The sequence below is a fragment of the Lissotriton helveticus genome, chromosome 2_2 (genome assembly GCF_964261635.1).
Source record: "Lissotriton helveticus chromosome 2_2, aLisHel1.1, whole genome shotgun sequence".
NCBI lineage: Eukaryota > Metazoa > Chordata > Amphibia > Caudata > Salamandridae > Lissotriton > Lissotriton helveticus.
The window spans coordinates 517,582,920-517,601,917 of record NC_136060.1 but is presented as its reverse complement, the minus strand read 5'-3'; positions in this window follow the sequence as shown (position 1 = coordinate 517,601,917).

The following is an 18,998-nucleotide window of genomic DNA, read 5'->3' as shown; positions in this document are numbered from 1 at the left end:
TCCGTTACCCATATTCTACGCCATAGCATTATGGGTTCGATCTTGATCAGATCTGAAATATATTCTAGTCCAAGTTCTAAGTGGCATCCAAAGGTAGTCGTACTCTTAGGAACTTCTAGTAAAAATTTGAGGAAGGTGTTTTCGATCTTTTGAATTTGTTCAGCGTTTGCCGTTCCCCAAACTCCTGCTCCAAAGGTAGCCGTGGTGATGCACTTTGCTTTGTAAATCTTTAACATCTCCGCCAAGGGTTTATTCCCTAGGCGGAGAGAAAAGGCTTTTAGGGCGCCGACTGTTCGTATGAGCGATAACTTGCGGGAGTTAATTGCGTCTTTCCATTTGAACTCCTCGTCGATGGTAATTCCGAGATATGGGTAGGTTTTTGTTGTTTCGAGTGGTGTGTTATCTATTGAGATTGTTTTCGTCCTTTTCCCTTTACTGCCGACATGCATCACGAAGGTTTTCTTTATATTAACTTTCAAATTGAGGTTAGTCATGAAGGTACAGTAGTTGTTTACGGCTTTTTGCAACTGTATTGGAGTTCGGGCAAGTATCACCGCATCATCGGCGTATAGCAATGCTGGAATTGGTCGCCGTCCTGCTGTTGGAAAGTCTTTTGTGCCCTGCAGCATTGCTGCCTCTAGTCCGTTGGTGTACAAAGTGAATAAGAAGGGGGCCAGTACACACCCCTGCCTGACCCCCTTCCGTATTGGGAAGCTGTCTGTGAGTTGTCCTTCCAGCCCGTATCTTACCTTGCCTGTGGCGTCAGAGTATAACTCGCGTAAAAAATCTACAATTGGGGGATCAATCCCCATGTCCAGCATTATTAGCCATAGTTTTGTGTGTAGTACACAGTCGAACGCTGCCGTAAGGTCAACGTAGACTAGGTGGAGACTGGTTTTTTTGACACTTGTGTATTTTGCGGCCAGTAAAGTTAGGTTCAGGACTTGGTCCACGGTGCTCAGGCCGGCCCTGAACCCGTACTGAAGATCTGAGAGGACCCCGTGTTCCTGTGACCATTCCTGTAGGCGATCGAGGAGGATCCTTCCTGCCATCTTACCCACAGAGTCCAGAAGTGAAATGGGTCGGTAGCAGGAAGGACTGTCTCTGTTACCTTTCTTGAAGATAGGAATTAGGATTGATGTTGACCAAGATTTAGGGAGGGTACTTTCCTTAGCTGCATTCAATACTTTTGTTAAGAGTGGAGACCAAAGGTCGGGAAGGAATTTATAGAGGTCCATTGGAACGGAGTCTGGGCCTGGCGCTTTGCCATTTTTTGCCGAATTGATGGCTTTCTGTGTCTCGTTGATGGTAAAGTGTATATCTAACGGGTACTTCACCGCTGGAAGCGTTGGTCCAGTAGGTGGAGCTCCGGTTCTTGCCTCTCCGAAGACTTCTGAAAAGTACACCACCCAGTCTTTCGCGTTAATTGCCACGTCTAGGGATGGACCCTCCTTATTCCCTACTAGGAAAGGAGTCTTGACTATTCTCCAGAATGCGATGTTGTCTTTTTGCAAACTACTATTTAAAAGCTGAGTCCAGAGATTGTGTTGAATCTCGTTTTTCCTTTCTTTGAGTGCTTGCGCATAGCTTTTCCGTAGTTTGGCTATCTCTACCCTGTTTCGTTCGTTCTTTGCTAGAGCTTTCTTTAGGGTAGAGTAGGCTTTTGTACACTTGGTGTTAAACCATCCTTTTCTTTGTGTGTTGTTTTGTTTTCTAGGCTTGGTTAATTCATTTCCTATGGTTTTCACTATTCTGTCATAGTCGTTCAGGATTTCGTCAGCGCCTGCTGAGGGGTTTAAGCAGTTTTCGATGAATGGCTTGCATTTGTCCACTATTCTTTTGGTGGTATGTTCTTGATCTAGGGTGCCCCATTTTAAGGTGAAGCCGTTCAACCTGTTTAACGTAAGATTGTCTTGTAGTAATAGAGTATGATTGTCTTTTACTCGATTCTTGTGGCGATCTGGTTCAAGGTATGTTAATTTGAGGGGGTAGTGGTCGCTAAGAACGTTGTTAACCACTTCAAACTGCTTTATAAAGCCTGCGCTATTGGTAGAAACCAGGATGTAGTCGATTAGTGTTTGTGCCCCTCTTCCGTGAAAGGTTGGCTTGAATGGGGTTGCTGGTGACATTATCATATTTGCAAACCCTAGGTCTAACTCGAAGATGGTGGCTTGTGTGTTATTTCCTTCTTCCGTATGTACAAAATGGGTTAGGGGATTATCATGTTCATCAATGATCCCACAGGTGGGTGCATTACTTTGACTGCAGATGTGTAAATTAAAGTCTCCTCCCCAGATTATTGAATGAGTAATTTTTACAAATTTGATTTTTTGAATATTTATTGTTTCAGTTATTTCACTTAGTATTTTGGGTAGATCTTCCGAGCTCATGTTGTTATAAAAATTTACGATTGTATGAGAGATGTTGATAGAAACTTTAATATTGATTATTTGATAGTTCTGATGAAGAACTACAGGTGTTATATCTAGACATGGCCAAAGATTCGAGATGTATGTTATTAAGCCTCCTTTGCTTCTCCCTGATTGCGATTTGGTAGCTTTTGAAAAAAATGTTCTGTATCCCTCTAGATGGACTGGGTCAGTCAGCCAGGTCTCCTGTAGACATATCAAATCTTGTGTGTGGACCAGTTCCAAGAAGGCTTTTTCTTGGTGCTTTGTTGCAAGACCCGCCACGTTCCAAAACAACAGGTTACGCTCAACTTTGTTTGTCAGGTGGTTCTTAAGGAGAACGGATTTTTCTTGAATGCTCGAGTTTGGATAGTCAATTATCTGCTTTGTTTTAGACAAACATTTATTTAAAGGTGATGATAACAGTTTCTGCACAACCGGGCCATGTTGTTGTCTGATTTCGGTCTGACGGGCTCCATTTGGTTTTCCCTTTTTTGATGTATCATTATTTGCTCTTAGCTTTGTTACAGACTGAATTTTTCCTGTGATATTTATTTTAGAAGCAGTAGGTGGCGAAAATGGTAGCGTGGTGATTTTATGCAGGAGACTTAGAGAATGGAGCTGAGATGGTGGTCAGTCTACCATATCTAGACAGCTGAAATGGTTAAATGTCGGAATTCCCGACCATGGTTCGTTATACATCTGTTGAAATGGTCTTCTACCGGAATTCCAGTCACCTCGGTCGGTGGGTTCATACCCCCAGTCGCTCTGCGGATGGGACCTCTGGCCATATCCTTGTCCCCTATTTCCCTGGTGCCAATTTCTTGGTCCTTGCTCGGGTTGGCTCCAGGACCAGTTTGATGCCCAAGTGGGGTCCTCGGAGCAATGGGATTGTCGGGGGTAGAAAAAGGATAGGCGTTTGACACTTATTCCTTCGTTATGTTCTGGAGTATCCCAGGAGCAAGTGTAATCAACTGCCCGTGGGTTTTCAAAATTTACGATTATGCAGTCTCCTGGGATTGTTTTAGGCTGGTGGCCAATCCACGAGACCCTTCTTACCGTGGTTATTCTGGGGATGTTGTTAGGGTGGTTGGGCCTGTTGACATTTAACCAGTAACGTACTTTATTTAGTAGGGACCATGTAGGTTCGTCTGAGTCTCTGCCTAGTTCGGGTACGCCCGTTAGAATGGCTACAAACGGAGTTGCCTCAGGAGAGAGATTTACTACCTTTCTCCATCTCTTGTTGAGTTGTCCTGTTTTGCTATTATGGGTCTGTGTTTGTTCGAGTCTTGGGGGAATTTCAGTTGGCGGTTTGGAAGGTTTATTTGTCTGTACAGCATTTGTTGGGTTGGAATGTGTATTTGGTTGGTTTTGGGTACCTGAGTTGAGTGTTGGTTTATTTTGGTCGGTCTTTGTTTTTACGGTGTTGATTTGGTTGGTAGATTTGTTTTCTGGTTCTGTCGCTGTTTTTGTTGTAGTTGTTGTAGTGGTAGTATGGACCGGTTTGTTAGCTGTTTGTTTTGGTGAGTTGATTGCATTTCTTTTTCCTGAGTCAGTGGCAGCGCCTAGGGGAACAGGAAGATCGTTTTTCTTTGAGATAGTGGTTGTTTTTGCGGAGGCTATTAATATGGCCACTTGTTTTTCTATAACCTCAAGGCTTTTTTGTAAAGGTTGTAATTGATATTTTATTATTTCCGCAATTTTATTTAGCAGAAGTGTGTCAACTTTAGAATGATTTGTGCCTTTTTCTGCTCGAGCGAATGGTTTATCTTGGCGAATGTTATTGGAGCTGGATCTGTTTGCGTGGTCTTCGACTATGAGAACATCGGATGGGATATTCTTAGCGGAGTCTATAATGACGATGTTCTCCTGAATTTGTTGACTAACAGTATCTGGGTTAGTGGCACTTATGTGATCACAACTATTAGGTCGTAGTTGTAAGGGGTTCTGTTTTGGGATTGCTCCTTCTCTTATGCCTCTTAGTTCTTGTTGCGTTGGATCGTTGATTATCGGTTGAAGACTTGCGAAGATATCAGGGGTTAGTTCAAGATCCTGTGAGGATTGTGAGTTTGACAGTTGTGACAATTGTGTGGTTACCGATAAGTCAACGGTGTTAGGTAAGGCGTGTATTTCAACGTTTGTGCCTATGATGGATTTATTGAAGGGTATCGCATTTGGTGTTTGGGCCTGTGCCAAGATGCCCATTGATGAGCGCCGAGCTTGGTCTAGCTCGTATGATACGCGACGATCAATCATCAGAACTGTTTGATCTATGGTTTCATTTACTTTGTGTAGGAATTGTTCAATTGGGCCGACAGTAGGTGTTACGATTTTTTTCATAGTTTTGCTTCTGGAGCCTCTCGTGGTCATTGTATGTTTGTTGACCAGGTGTGGAGCAAAGGTAATGACCTTGGATGGTTTTGGTTCGAAAGGAGGAGTGCCTATACTTTTTGTTAAGGGGACTGTCCTCAGTGGTTTACCTTTACTTAGATGTTAGGGGGGTGCACCCGGCCCGGTCTCCTCCGGTCTGTGACGGGCTTGGACGGGCCCACCCTTGGCCCAGGCTTCGCCCAGCGTCCCGCTCGCGTCCCGCGAGGGGGGGGGTTACGCCCTTTATGCGCCTCCTAGCGCGTCGTGAAGGGGGTGTGGCTGGAGACCTCGAGGGCTGCCGGGAGTTGTAGGCAGCCCCTCGCCTCACTCCACTCGGCGGCCCCGCTGTCAGATGGAAACAGACAGCAGGACGGCGGAAGGGAGGCGGTGGGGGGTCTCTACAGCGCGGGAATCCGTAGAAGTGGCAGAGCCTTCCTCGCTCCCCAAGATGCAGGTCTGGTCAAGAATACTTCTGTGCTGGCGTGGCAAAACAGCGTGTGTCAACTTGGTTGTGGTGGCGACGCCCTTTATGCGCCTCCTAGCGCGTCGTCAAGGGGGTGTGGCTGGAGACCTCGAGGGCTGCCGGGAGTTGTAGGCAGCCCCTCGCCTCACTCCACTCGGCGGCCCCGCTGTCAGATGGAAACAGACAGCAGGACGGCGGAAGGGAGGCGGTGGGGGGTCTCTACAGCGCGGGAATCCGTAGAAGTGGCAGAGCCTTCCTCGCTCCCCAAGATGCAGGTCTGGTCAAGAATACTTCTGTGCTGGCGTGGCAAAACAGCGTGTGTGGATCAGCTGAAGAGACTGAGGGGGTGTCAGGGCTCCAAGTAATTTACCTGATATCTTCTTGATTGCTTGCACAGGAGCAGAGACACTAGTACCCAAATCCCTAAAGACAATGCCAGCAGGTCTACAACAGAACCTTCCTACATCATCTCCAGGGAAGGGGGTGTTGGACAAAATAATAAACAGAGAAGAGACTGGTCCGGACTGTTACCTCAGACTACTTCTTTCTGTGGTGTCTGCATATCAGGAAACCTAGAAAAGTAACACACCATTAATTCCCTACTCTCCTTAACTCTAGTCTAACTACTTCTACTAAAAGGACCTTACCCACCCTAACGTCTCTGGACCTGGCTTCTCTTCTTTTAGGTGTAGTTTTGTTGCTCTCTCTCTTCTAGTTAGTTGTCACTATATTGATTTAGAAATAAGGAACACATTAATGACTTCCTATGTTACTCTGCTAACCAATCTTATTATGTCTATCTAAATAACACTTACTTCACTGACTAGATGAGAATTTTTTATATCGGGGTTCTGATGCTTGGAGTGTATAACGTTTTATTATTTGTCTTGACTAACTTTTCTTCCTTTGTCTGTCTTACAGGAATTCTTCAGCTTCTGTCAAGGTTTTTTGGAATTTGGTAAGTATTTATACAGTTCCTTTTTTCTTAGTGACGCTCTGACTTTTCAATATACATTTGATAGTCTTTTCCTTTCTCATCTCATTACAGCTAAAGAACTATTTACAGCAAGCTCCTTCAGGTGATAACATTCGATAGAAATTAAATGTATTTTTCTTCAGTTTGGCCAAACACGAACGTTTGTTCTTTACTTAGCTTCGATTTCTGTTGAAGGTTCCACGAGTCTAAAGTCTTTTCCTCAGCCGAGGAATAACCTTTACCTTTTATTTGGAGACGTAGGAAGTTCGTTTACCTCATAATGCGCTACCGGGACTAAGGGCTCAAGGGAGTTGAGTCACGCGCTTGAATTACGCGCCGTGACTCGTTTTCCTCTACACTCGCACTAAATGCGGGCGGAAAACTGCAACAGTTTCTAAAACTAAGACAAAAGGATTTTAAATCAGAACTAAGGTGTAGGTCCTCTTCAGGCGATGGTTCTGGTGAAGTGCGTAGTCTCTAGCGCTCGCGCACTGCTCATACCCTTCAGCCTCTCAAGTGATACAAGGACTAGAACGCCAACCTCACATCACCATGGCCACTGCGGCGGCCATCTTGTCTCTCCAGAATCGGACTCTTTCCGTCCAGGTAATGCAGACAGGGATAATCTGGTCAGCTTGGGTTGATACGGAGCCACATATTTGTGAATCCGCCTGTTGGATCCTGACAGTACCCCCCAACAAGGCAGGCCCCTCCCGTCTGGGTTTGTGAGGGAAACGTCGATGAAAGGAGTGAATTAGTCGGGGAGCATGAACATCCTTCTCCAATTCCCATGATCGTTCCTCAGGTCCATAACCTTTCCAATCGATGAAGTAGTATAGTTTTCCTCTGGATATCTTAGAATCCAGAATGTCCTTTACTTCAAACTCAGTCTCTGTCTCTAACTGGATTGGTTGAGGGGGACATTGAGTTCTCAATTCTGCAGGTGCCTTTTTGAGCAAAGATACGTGAAAGACTGGATGAATCTTCATCGTGGCGGGCAGTGTCAATCGGTAGGTGACCTGATTGACTTGTTTCTCAACTGGGTAAGGGCCAATAAAGCGAGGTTGGACCTTTCGATTTCCTTTTAGTCTTAAATGTTTTGTACTCAACCAGACCTTATCTCCAATTCCCATTGGAGGCCCTGCTCTTCTCCTTCGATCAACGCAGATCTTATATTTTTCCTTGGCTATTCGTAAATTATTCCCTGCCTCCTGCTGAATCTGATTCAAATGCGAAACTAATTCCTTGACCGCAGGCACTGCTATCTCCATTTGTCGAATAGACGCATTTGGATGTCTGCCATAGTTCAAGAAGAAGGGGGAGAAACCTGTCGAACTATTCTTGGCATTGTTATGGGCGGATTCTGCTGACCACAAATAGTCTGACCAGTTTATTTCCTCCTTCAGGAGGAATAGCCGAAGATATTGTTCTAGCTCTTGGTTCACTCTTTCAGTTTGTCCATCGGTTTCGGGATGATAACTTGTGGAGAACCTAACTTCAGTTCCTAAACCTTTCATAAAGGCCCTCCAAAAATGGGACACAAACTGGGAACCTCTATCCGAGATGACCACCTTGGGTATTCCATGGATTTTGACTATTTGGGAACTGAAATGGCCTGCTAACTGCTTGGCAGAAGGAATTCCCTTTAAGGCTGTGAAATGGGCCGTTTTAGAAAATGCATCTACTACCACTAAGATTGTATCAAAACCCCGGCTCAAAGGTAAATCAGTAATGAGGTCTAGCGTAACTGTGTGCCAAGGGTAGGGGGGGGTAGGCATGGGTTGTAACAATCCTTTAGGTGCTTGTCGTTCTGACTTTCCCTGCGCGCAGATTTCACAGGCCTTAACATAACTCTCAATATCCGCCGACATCTGAGGCCACCAATAGTGTCTCTTGATTAACTCTTTCGTCTTGTTTTCTCCTTTGTGACCTGCTAACTTGTCATCGTGACACTCGTGCATCACTTGTTGCTGAAGGTCAGCCGTTGGCACATACAAGGCCTCACCATGGTATGGCATTTGGTGAATGATAGTTCTGTTTGAATCTTCTTTAACCCAGTTCTGCATAACCTCTGGACTCATGTTCTCAGCAATGGCCTTCTGCATATTGATTGAGACTGTGGCTCCAATGAATCTTGTTTCAGGAATGATCGGTTGAACGGCTGTGACTGTTCTCTGAGATTCCGTGCCTAATCTTGAAAGTGCATCTGCCTTTCCATTTTGTGCTCCTGGGCGAAAAGTAATCACGAAGTCATAATCCGCAAAATACAAGGACCATCTAAGTTGTCTTGGTGTGAGCGTTCTGGCGGATTTTAAGAATTTTAAGTTACGATGGTCAGTAAACACCGTAACTTGATGCTGGGTTCCCATCAAGTAATGTCGCCACTCCTTAAAGGCATCCTTAATAGCCAGTAACTCTTTTTCAGTAATGGTATAATTGATCTCAGCCTGGGTCAGTTTCCTGGATCGATAAGCCACTGGATGTAGCTGACCAGTGCTCTTGTGACGTTGAGACAGAACCCCTCCTAGAGCCTGATCCGATGCGTCGGTCTCCACGTAGAATGGTTCTGACGGGTTGGCATGAAGTAGCACAGGTGCAGTAGTGAAGGCTTCCTTCAAAGATTGGAATGCTTCCTCAGATTCCTTTAACCACTCGAATTTAATTCCTTTCTTTAGCAACTTAGTGAGAGGTAGAATCTTTCTGGAAAACTCACTAATGAATCGTCAATAAAAATTGGCGAATCCAATGAAACTTTGGACCTCCTTTACACTCGTCGGAGATTTCCAAGTTGTCACCGCCTCCACTTTTCGAGGATCCATCAAAATGCCAGATGGTGAAAGGACAAATCCCAAAAACTCTACCTGAGAAACATCAAAGGCGCATTTTTCCAGTTTTACAAACAGCTTATTATCTTGCAGTCTTCTCAAAACTCCTTTCACCTGCTCATGGTGTTTTGTCACATCAGGTGAATAACTCAAGATATCGTCGATGTACACGATGGCACACTGATCTATGAACTCCTTCAGGACATCATTAATAAAATGCTGGAATGCTGCTGGAGCGTTACACAATCCATATGGCATTACTTGGTATTCAAATAGCCCGAATCTAGTCCGAAAGGCCGTCTTCCACTCGTCTCCTTCACGCATTCGAACTAGATGGTAGGCCCCTCTTAGATCCAACTTCGTGTAGATTTGGGCTCCCTTCACTTGGTCCAGTAAGACCGAAATCAATGGTAAGGGGTATCTATTTTTCTTTGTTATTCTGTTAATGGCTCTATAATCGATACACGTTCTCAATTCCCCTTCCTTCTTTGGCACGAAAAAACAAGGGCGACGAGACAGGTGACTGCGATGGTCGGATAAAGCCATTTGCTAAGTATTTGTCCAGGTATTCCTTCAAGTGTTGATGTTCCTTCTCCGTTAATGCGTAAACACGACTGCATGGCAAGTTTGCCCCTGGCTCCAAATCTATCTTGCAGTCATAAACTCGATAAGGAGGTAAGTGTTCTGCTTCCACTTCATTAAATACATTCTCAAACTCCATATACTCCTCTGGAATCCGGTATGTATCAATTGCACACATAGAATGCCCCACGGAACACAAGGAGAGGGCTGGGTTGTTCTCCATACCTGTAGTTCTTGAGTCAAAACAATTCTCACAACAATAACTCGAATCCATTACAACAGTTCTGGAGCTCCAGTTAATCGTAGGGTTATGCTCTGTGAGCCACGGCAGCCCAAGAATTAGTTGGAACTGAGGGGCATCTATTAGATTAAACTGTATTTGTTCTTGGTGCCCGTCATTGGTAATTAATTGAATCAGCTCCGTATGACTCACAATAGGACCAGATGATAGATTAGTTCCATCTACCGCTCGAACCGGTTCACTCTTTACTTTTCGTATTGCTTGGATTCCCACCTTGTCCGCAAATTGCAAATCACAGAAATTTCCTGTCGCTCCCGAGTCTATCATAACTGATACTTCAGTTAGGGTTGTCGATCGGAATTTAACCTTCATTGACAGGATTAAATGTGGTGCCGCAGATTGCAATGTATTTGCCACTTGATGTTCCTTTGGAGTTTCTTCTGAAATTGCACCCACCCGTTCAACTCCATCCACTGGTGGTGCTGCTAGTTTTCCTTCGGCTTGAAGGTTCCTTTAGGCTTCTTTGGACAATTCTGGACGAAATGTCCCCCCGATCCACAGTACATGCACAAGTTATTTGTTCTTCTTTTATCCTTTTCTTCTTTAGTCAACGGTCCTCTGATGGTTCCAATTTGCATTGGTTCAGAACCCTGTGTTGCCTCCGTGATTCGTGTTCCTTCAGACTGGGCTCTGTCAAATCTTGGAACGATTGCTCGAAAATCCTTCTTCTTTTCTCCCTTTCGCTCCCCCTGACGGAAATCTATTTCAAGAACCAAGTCGATGAGGGCTGAGATCTCGGTGGGTCGGTTCGGAATTTGGGCCAACGTGTCTTTTAGTTCGTCTCTCAGCCCACGATAGAAAACTGCCGCTCGCTTGCTTTCGGGCCAATCGGTTTCTACAACCAACTTGTTGAACTGAGCCAGGTATGCTATCAGGTCTTGGTTACCTTGTCGCAAATCAAGCAATTCATTGTCCACCACTTGCGAAATCCTACGACGATCGAATATACGAAGAAACTCTTGTTTGAAGTTTTCAAAGTTCCTTAACAAAGGGTCTTCTCGGGTGACTAGAGGCATGGACCAGGCGGCCGCAACTCCACTTAGGTATGAGAGTATAAAGGCCACCTTCGACTGCGCGTCAGGGAAAATAGAAGGACGGCATAGGAAATGTAGAGAGCATTGTGATAGGAATATCTGCGCTTTCTATGGATCCCCATTAAACCTTTCTGGAGCGGCCAATGGTATAACTGGGGACAGGGAATGTATGACTTGTGTGGTTGACCTATTAGTAGCCTCCAATACTGGATTCATGGCCTCTCTCTCTAGACTACTAGACTGATGTAATCTCAAGGCTAACTCTGCTGTCTCCTTCCTAGCGCTCACTACCTCCTGCCTTAGACTTCGGTTTTCCTCTCTTACCGCTCCCAGTTCCTTGTGTATAGCATCTAAGATGGTTCCTAAGGATTGGACATCAATTCCTTCCGCCATCTCTGCTCGGGTGCAAAATCAACTTGGGCACTTCACTCTGTCAGGGCTCCAAGTAATTTACCTGATATCTTCTTGATTGCTTGCACGGGAGCAGAGACGCTAGTACCCAAATCCCTAAAGACAATGCCAGCAGGTCTACAACAGAACCTTCCTACATCATCTCCAGGGAAGGGGGTGTTGGACAAAATAATAAACAGAGAAGAGACTGGTCCGGACTGTTACCTCAGACTACTTCTTTCTGTGGTGTCTGCATATCAGGAAACCTAGAAAAGTAACACACCATTAATTCCCTACTCTCCTTAACTCTAGTCTAACTACTTCTACTAAAAGGACCTTACCCACCCTAACGTCTCTGGACCTGGCTTCTCTTCTTTTAGGCGTAGTTTTGTTGCTCTCTCTCTTCTAGTTAGTTGTCACTATATTGATTTAGAAATAAGGAACACATTAATGACTTCCTATGTTACTCTGCTAACCAATCTTATTATGTCTATCTAAATAACACTTACTTCACTGACTAGATGATAATTTTTTATATTGGGGTTCTGATGCTTGGAGTGTATAACGTTTTATTATTTGTCTTGACTAACTTTTCTTCCTTTGTCTGTCTTACAGGAATTCTTCAGCTTCTGTCAAGGTTTTTTGGAATTGGGTAAGTATTTATACAGTTCCTTTTTTCTTAGTGACGCTCTGACTTTTCTATATACATTTGATAGTCTTTTCCTCTCTCATCTCATTACAGCTAAAGAACTATTTATAGCAAGCTCCTTCAGGTGATAACATTCGATATAAATTAAATGTCTTTTTCTTCAGTTTGGCCAAACACGAACGTTTGTTCTTTACTTAGCTTCGATTTCTGTTGAAGGTTCCACGAGTCTAAAGTCTTCTCCTCAGCCGAGGAATAACCTTTACCTTTTATTTGGAGGCGTAGGAAGTTCGTTTACCTCATAATGCGCTACCGGGACTAAGGGCTCAAGGGAGTTGAGTCACGCGCTTGAATTACGCGCCGTGACTCGTTTTCCTCTACACTCGCACTAAATGTGGGCGGAGTACTGCAACAGTTTCTAAAACTAAGACAAAAGGATTTTAAATCAGAACTAAGGCGTAGGTCCTCTTCAGGCGATGGTTCTGGTGAAGTGCGTAGTCTCTAGCGCTCGCGCACTGCTCATACCCTTCAGCCTCTGAAGTGACACAAGGACTAGAACGCCAACCTCACATCACCATGGCCACTGCGGCCGCAATCTTGTCTCTCCAGAATCGGACTCTTTCCGTCCAGGTAATGCAGACAGGGATAATCTGGTCAGCTTGGGTTGATACGGAGCCACATATTTGTGAATCCGCCTGTTGGATCCTGACAGGGGGCTGCCCTTGCTGTGTGTTCTGGGGCCCACCTGCAGTTTGTTGTTTCCACTAAGGTAGGGGAAAGGGGGCTTTGCTGTGTGCTGTGTCCCCCCACCTGCTTGAAGAGGGACTGTGCTGTGTGCTTTGTACCTCAGGAGTGAAATAGTTTCCAGGTGGTAGACCAGTGATGGAGTGAGGTCCTGATCTGGTGTCAGAGTTATGTTCTGGTGAGTGCTTCCCTGTGAGGGTGCGGGAACCCAGAAGTAGAGGTACGGTGGGGCATGCTTGCCCGTGACCTCTGGTCAGCCTGAGGGTATGGCCCCTAGGTTGAAGGTTCAGTGGTAGTGTAGCTACACTGAGAGGGAGAGTGGAGAATGGCTATTGTGTGCCAGGGGTTACTGCCCCCCACTCTGTGGATTGGTTAGGACCTGTGATATTTGGATGGCCTAGGGCCTGGTCTTGGCCGTGGATGACTAGGGAGTACCAGTGGGGTATCGTAGTTGTGCCAGAGAGCTCTTGTTGAGGGAAATCTATGTGGGTTCAGAGTGGCGAAAAACTGGAAGGTGTCCCTGCCGTGCGGGCCTGTGTCCGTGTTTTGTCGCCCAAAGCAAGGAAGCGCATCAGTGGAGTGATTGGTCTACCCTGCGTTTTGGCTGGAAGGGGGTTGTGTTGGACCTGGCCCTTTTGGCAGGTTCACCCCTAGACTTTTTTGCTTTTTCCTAGCCTGTTTCTGGAACCTGGGTTGGTGATTTTAGGCCTCTGCGCACTTTTTCACTGTGGTACAGTGTAAAGTGCGTGTGCTCTCTGTGTATGTGTGGTGAGTGACCTGCCCTCCCATAGGAATGAATGGGGAATATGTATGCCCATGGTAGTTCCTGATGTGTGGGGAGTGCAGAGTCGAGTTTGATATGTGTGAACTTGTGAGATTGAATGCTGCGTAATGGTGTATGCGGCATGGTTGTGTCTAGTCTAGAAGTACCACTTTTGGAAGTTGCCATATTTGTGTAGTGAGTCTGCTGGCATGTGATTGGCTGGTGAGCCTGGCCCAGGAGTGCCTGGGCCTGCTTGTGGATTGACTGTCTGGTTTGAGTGTGACAGGGGCTGCAGAGCTCCAGGAGGTTGTCTGAGTCAGCCCGTGGATGAAAGGCAGCATCTGCTGCCAGGGAAGTGGGAGGAGATTAGCACCTGATAGTGAAGGGCTGTGCCTGCCTGCCACAATGTTGGCACCACCCCCCCGCTGAGCGACTGTCACCTCTGTCCCTGATACTGAAGGGACTTCCCTATAACCAGTCCTAGCTGGTTTAGCTGGTTCTCACACTGCCTACACAAAGACTTCAAAGACTTTTCACTGTATAAGAAGGGGCTGTGTCCCCTTCCAAAATGTTCTTGTTTTCTAACTTGAATCTGCCAGGGGCGTGCTGCTGCTGGGGCTCAGGGGAATCCCTGAGCCCTGCCCAGCCCCTGGACTCCTGATGGACTTTCCTGGACTCCTGGGGGACCCCTCTGCTCTGCTTGGGCTGATGGGGGGGACTTGGCTTTGCCCCCTGGGAATCTCTGGGACCTTTGCAGCATGGAGAAGCTGCATTTTCCTGCTGGGGGGACCTTTTTAACGGAGCTTTATTTGTCTTTAGCTCTTTGTTCTTGCCCCCAGCGCTTGGAAGCGCTTTTTGCCTGGCCCCTGGCGCCTGGGAGCGCTTTGTTTGGCTTCCAGCGCTTAAGAGCGCTTTATTTTGCTCGTAGCGCTCTAGAGCGCTTCCCTTGTGCTTCGCCGGTGCCCACCCGGCATCTGGCCCGTTTTGTGGCAGACTTGTGGGCCGATCGAGTGCCCACCTCGATTTATGGTTATTTTTAAAGAGCCGGTGCCCACCCGGCATTTGCCCGCAAAGATCAGCCCCCGCCTGCCTGCCTAAGGAGAAGGGCCGCTGCGCTGCCTGCAGCGACCCGGAAGTGGTTGGCCGGCCGGCCAATTGCAGCACGGCCGGCCGGAAGTCCCGCCCCCGCAGCCCGGGGAGAGAGAGAGAGGCTGGCGTACGTGATGGCGCGGGGCTCCCATGCTGGAGAGAGAGCCCTGCGATTGCGGCCAGAGGAAGCTGAGCGGCGAGAGTCCCGACGCCGAGCAGAGCCGCCGGAGAGGCCGGAAGAGCAGGAGCTCTGGAGCTGAGCCTCACCGCCCAGGACCGCCACCGGAGGAGTCAGGAAGCAACCGGTGAGTGCGGGAGGGCCGGGGGCTCAATGGCGTCAGAGCGGCCCCGGATGGCAGCGGACAGCTCCAACGGTAGCCTGAGAGGCTCCAACGGTCCCGGGGGGCATTGCGTGTTTTAGAGCCCCGTAGGCTCTCCCGATGGCCCGTGTCCTGCCCCCTGTCTAGGGGGGCATAGTTGGTACAAGCAGGGCGGCCCCGGTTGGCAGTGGGTCGCCCCAACGTTGAGTAGAGCCAGGAGAGGCTCTGAAGGGACATTCTGTTTCCAAGCCCCAGAAGGCTCAAGGCGCCCTTTGTGTTGAGAGGCTCGGGGGCCATTTTTCATGAGGTCGAGCCCCAGAGGGGGCTCCAACGACCCCACAGTTGTTCTAAGAGCCTGCTAGGCTCAGGGGGGGCATTTTTATTGAGGAGCCAGAGGGCTCCAGAGAGAGGAGTTGCTGAAGAGCCTGTGTAGCTCCAGTGGCGCAGTTTGCGCCTAAGGGTCAGTGAGGGCCCTGGCGCAGTTTTGAGTCTCCAGCTGCCCAGCAATTAGTGGGCAGCTGCACCGTTTAGGCGCAAGATGGAGAGTGAGTCCCTGAGAGGGACAGAGATGGCACAGAGGTGCCCGGCCAGTCACAGCTGCGCAGCACTTAGTGCCAGCTGCAGCGTTTAGGCCCTTGTGAGTGTTCCCAGGTGCCCAGCAAGTAGTGGGCACCTGCATCGTTTAGGCCCCCTGACATTGAGACTCAGGGCGTTCTAGCCCCAACAAGGCCAGTTGGCCTAGGGACTGCCACAGGTGGTGGCTTATGTAAGGTTGTGCGCAATTGTATGGTTTTTATCCCTGCACCTCTGAATGTTTTTAGACATCATGTGACTTTGCGCTATTGTATTGTTATGGTACCTCTGAATGTATTTTTATTGCATCATGTGCTTTATTCTGAATGTGTAGGTTTATACATTATGTGTTTCTCTTTACTACTCCTCTGAATGTGATTTATGCATCATGGGTAATGTGTTCTTTCCTAGACCCCTAAATGCTGTGTGATACTTAGGTGGTTGTTCTTTTTAGTGCAGGTGGTCCTAGTGAGGTCCTGGTCCCCTGCGTGACCTTCTCCTAAGGTGTTTAGGGTTGCGTAGGTGGTACTTACCTGTCCCCAGTAGTTACTGGATGTGATTTACAACTGTTATTCTTTTTGCTGTACTTATTCTATTTCTAAAAGTGCTGATTATGACAGTGGCCCATGTGGCCCTGTCCTGTGTAAATAATCCCATGTGAATATTGCCCGTGCCAGTTGGCACAATGTATATGTGTGATTCTATCTGATATGTTTTTACAATACAAAAGTTATTTTAATATAACCTTGTGTGGAGTTCCTTTTGTGGTGTGCCTAGGATGTTGTTGCTGTTGTGTGCTGACGCAAATGCTTTACACATCGCCTCCGAGTTTAGCCTTGCTGCTCGTGCCAAGCTACCAAGGGGGTGAGCAGGGGTTATCTTGGCGTGTGACTTCCTTGCCCTGACTAGAATGGTGGTTTCTGCCTGGCTTTGGCGTCAGCCTTAGCCTACCAGAAATAGCCAGTTCTAACATAAGTCAAATAGCTTTTAACTGAATTAGATTGGACCACACCCTTCCCCTTGGGTCTAGGTGACTTCCCTTTCTCTTACCCATATTAGGGTCACAGGAAAACTACCTTTTAGAAACACTGCTGAGTCTTGGAGCACTTCTTTACACATGATCAACCCAAGTCGAATGGCAGGGATGCAAAAAATGAAAAACCAAGAGACTAGGCCAAGCCACCTCCGGACTCTGATGGGCGCAGACTGGCCTGCGGGAGACCGGCGTCCATCTTAAAGGGAGAAAAGCCCCTCCCACTTGTTGGAACACAGGTGCAAGCTGGGGGACCGGGTCCCACCCCAGCGACTGACTGCCGGTTTAACATTGCGGGCTATGCACTGCCCGATTCAGTCTAGCAGTGTCTCTCGTGAGTCGACAACAAAGACAAGCTGCCACAGGGATGGTGGAAGGAGTGAATCACTGACAAAATATCGAAGGTCACGATATCGACCTACAACAATATCGCAGCAAAAAATAACAATCAAGAATATCGACATTCCAAAGAGTAGGGGATGTATGAAGAAATGGAAAAAGATTTGGGGGCCATGGCGAAAGTACAGGAAGGGGAGTGGGGGGCTGGAAGAGTAACCATGCAACTGTTCATTCTAATGGTGTACTGCTGTATTAACTTTGCTGACCACCACAATGTTATCTTTTGGTCTGATTATTGTTCACAGATCGTTGCGACTTGGTACTACGAGTACTGTTCAATAAATAAACAGAATTAAAAAAAAATATCGACATCCATCAAAATTATGGTAAGTACAAAAATATCGAAAAAAATATATCGTTGTTAAAAATATTGTGAAATAAAGTAAATACATATAATTAAAATAAACATAGTTAAAAATATTTTTAAATGCTTAAAAATTATAAGTAATATATATAATTAAACATACATTAAACATGTGCATATAATATATAAAATATATATGTATGTATTAATATGTTTTAATATTTATTTTAATAACTTATAAAAAAAATTATAAGTTATAAATAACTCTATACACATAAAACTATAATATAGATAAAAATTAAATAAATATGTCTAACAAATTTCCCAAAATTTAAATTATTTGTAATCTTTATAAAATTAATTATACATTACATTACCTAAAGTAATAAAAAAATATTAGATAGCGAAGGAAATAAAATTACTATTCCAACTCCAGTGACTACAACAGTAGGGAAAGTGTTGGATAGCGTAGGGGTAAAAATGACTATTCCCACTCCAGAGAGTGCAACAGTAGGGAAAGTGTTGAACAGCATAGGGGTTAAAATTACTATTCCCACTCCAGCGGGTGCAACAGCAGGGAAAGTGTTGGATAGCCTTGGAGTAAAAATTACTATTCCCACTCCAGTGAGTGCAACAGTAGGGAAAGTGTTGGATAGTGTAGGGGTTAAAATTACTATTCCCACTCCAGTGAGTGCAACAGTAGGGAAAGTGTTGGATAGCGTAGGGGTAAAATTACTATTCCCACTCCAGTAAGTGCAATAGCAGGGAAAGCGTTGGATAGCGTAATAGTTAAATTTACATACTTATCAATTAAATATTTTTTATAACAATAAATAACATATTAATAATTATTTAACAACAAATTATTAATAAATACCTATTAAATTAAATTAATATTTACTTAAATAACATTAAATTACTTCCAACCCTATTCCCCTATAAACACACAACGCGCTACACATAAAAAGTAATACAATTAATGAAATTACCAATTAATCAATTAATAAAAAATAATTACCCATTAATAATTAATTAACAATCATTTAATTAACAATAACAAAACATTTAAATCAATTATAAATTAAGTATTATGAATATTATTTAAAATTAACCAATTAATACAAATTAATTACCAATTAATAATAAATTAACAATAACTTAATAATCAATAACAATAAATAAAACATATTAATTAATTACATTTATATTACTTCCCACCCTATTACCCTATAAACCCACAACCAGCTACACATTAAGAATAACATAATTTAATTATCAATTTAATTATCAATTCATAAAAAATAATTACCAATTAATAATTATTTTACAATAAATTAATTAACAATAACAATAAATAAAAAGTTAATTTAACTTCATTATAATTAATGTAATTGTACATTAACCAATGAATGAAAACTAATTACCAATTCCTAATTAATTAACAATAAATCTATATGTATAAAAACAAATGTATGTCTGTCTGTCTGTCTGTGTCTGTTTGTCCTTTATGCATTACTACACCATTCATCCGATTGCCATGAAACTTTGGGAAGTTGTTGAGTACACTCCCGCGAAGGTTTCTGGCATACATTTTTTTTAAATATAGGGCCCTCATAATCTTTCGAATACTGATGTACGCACCAGACGGAAAAACAACAAATCGTGTATCCACAAGCACTCGAATAAATAAATAGAATTAAAACACCATTCATCCGATTGCCATTACATTTTGGGATGTTGTTGAGTACACTCCCCCGAAGGTTTCTGGCATAAAAATG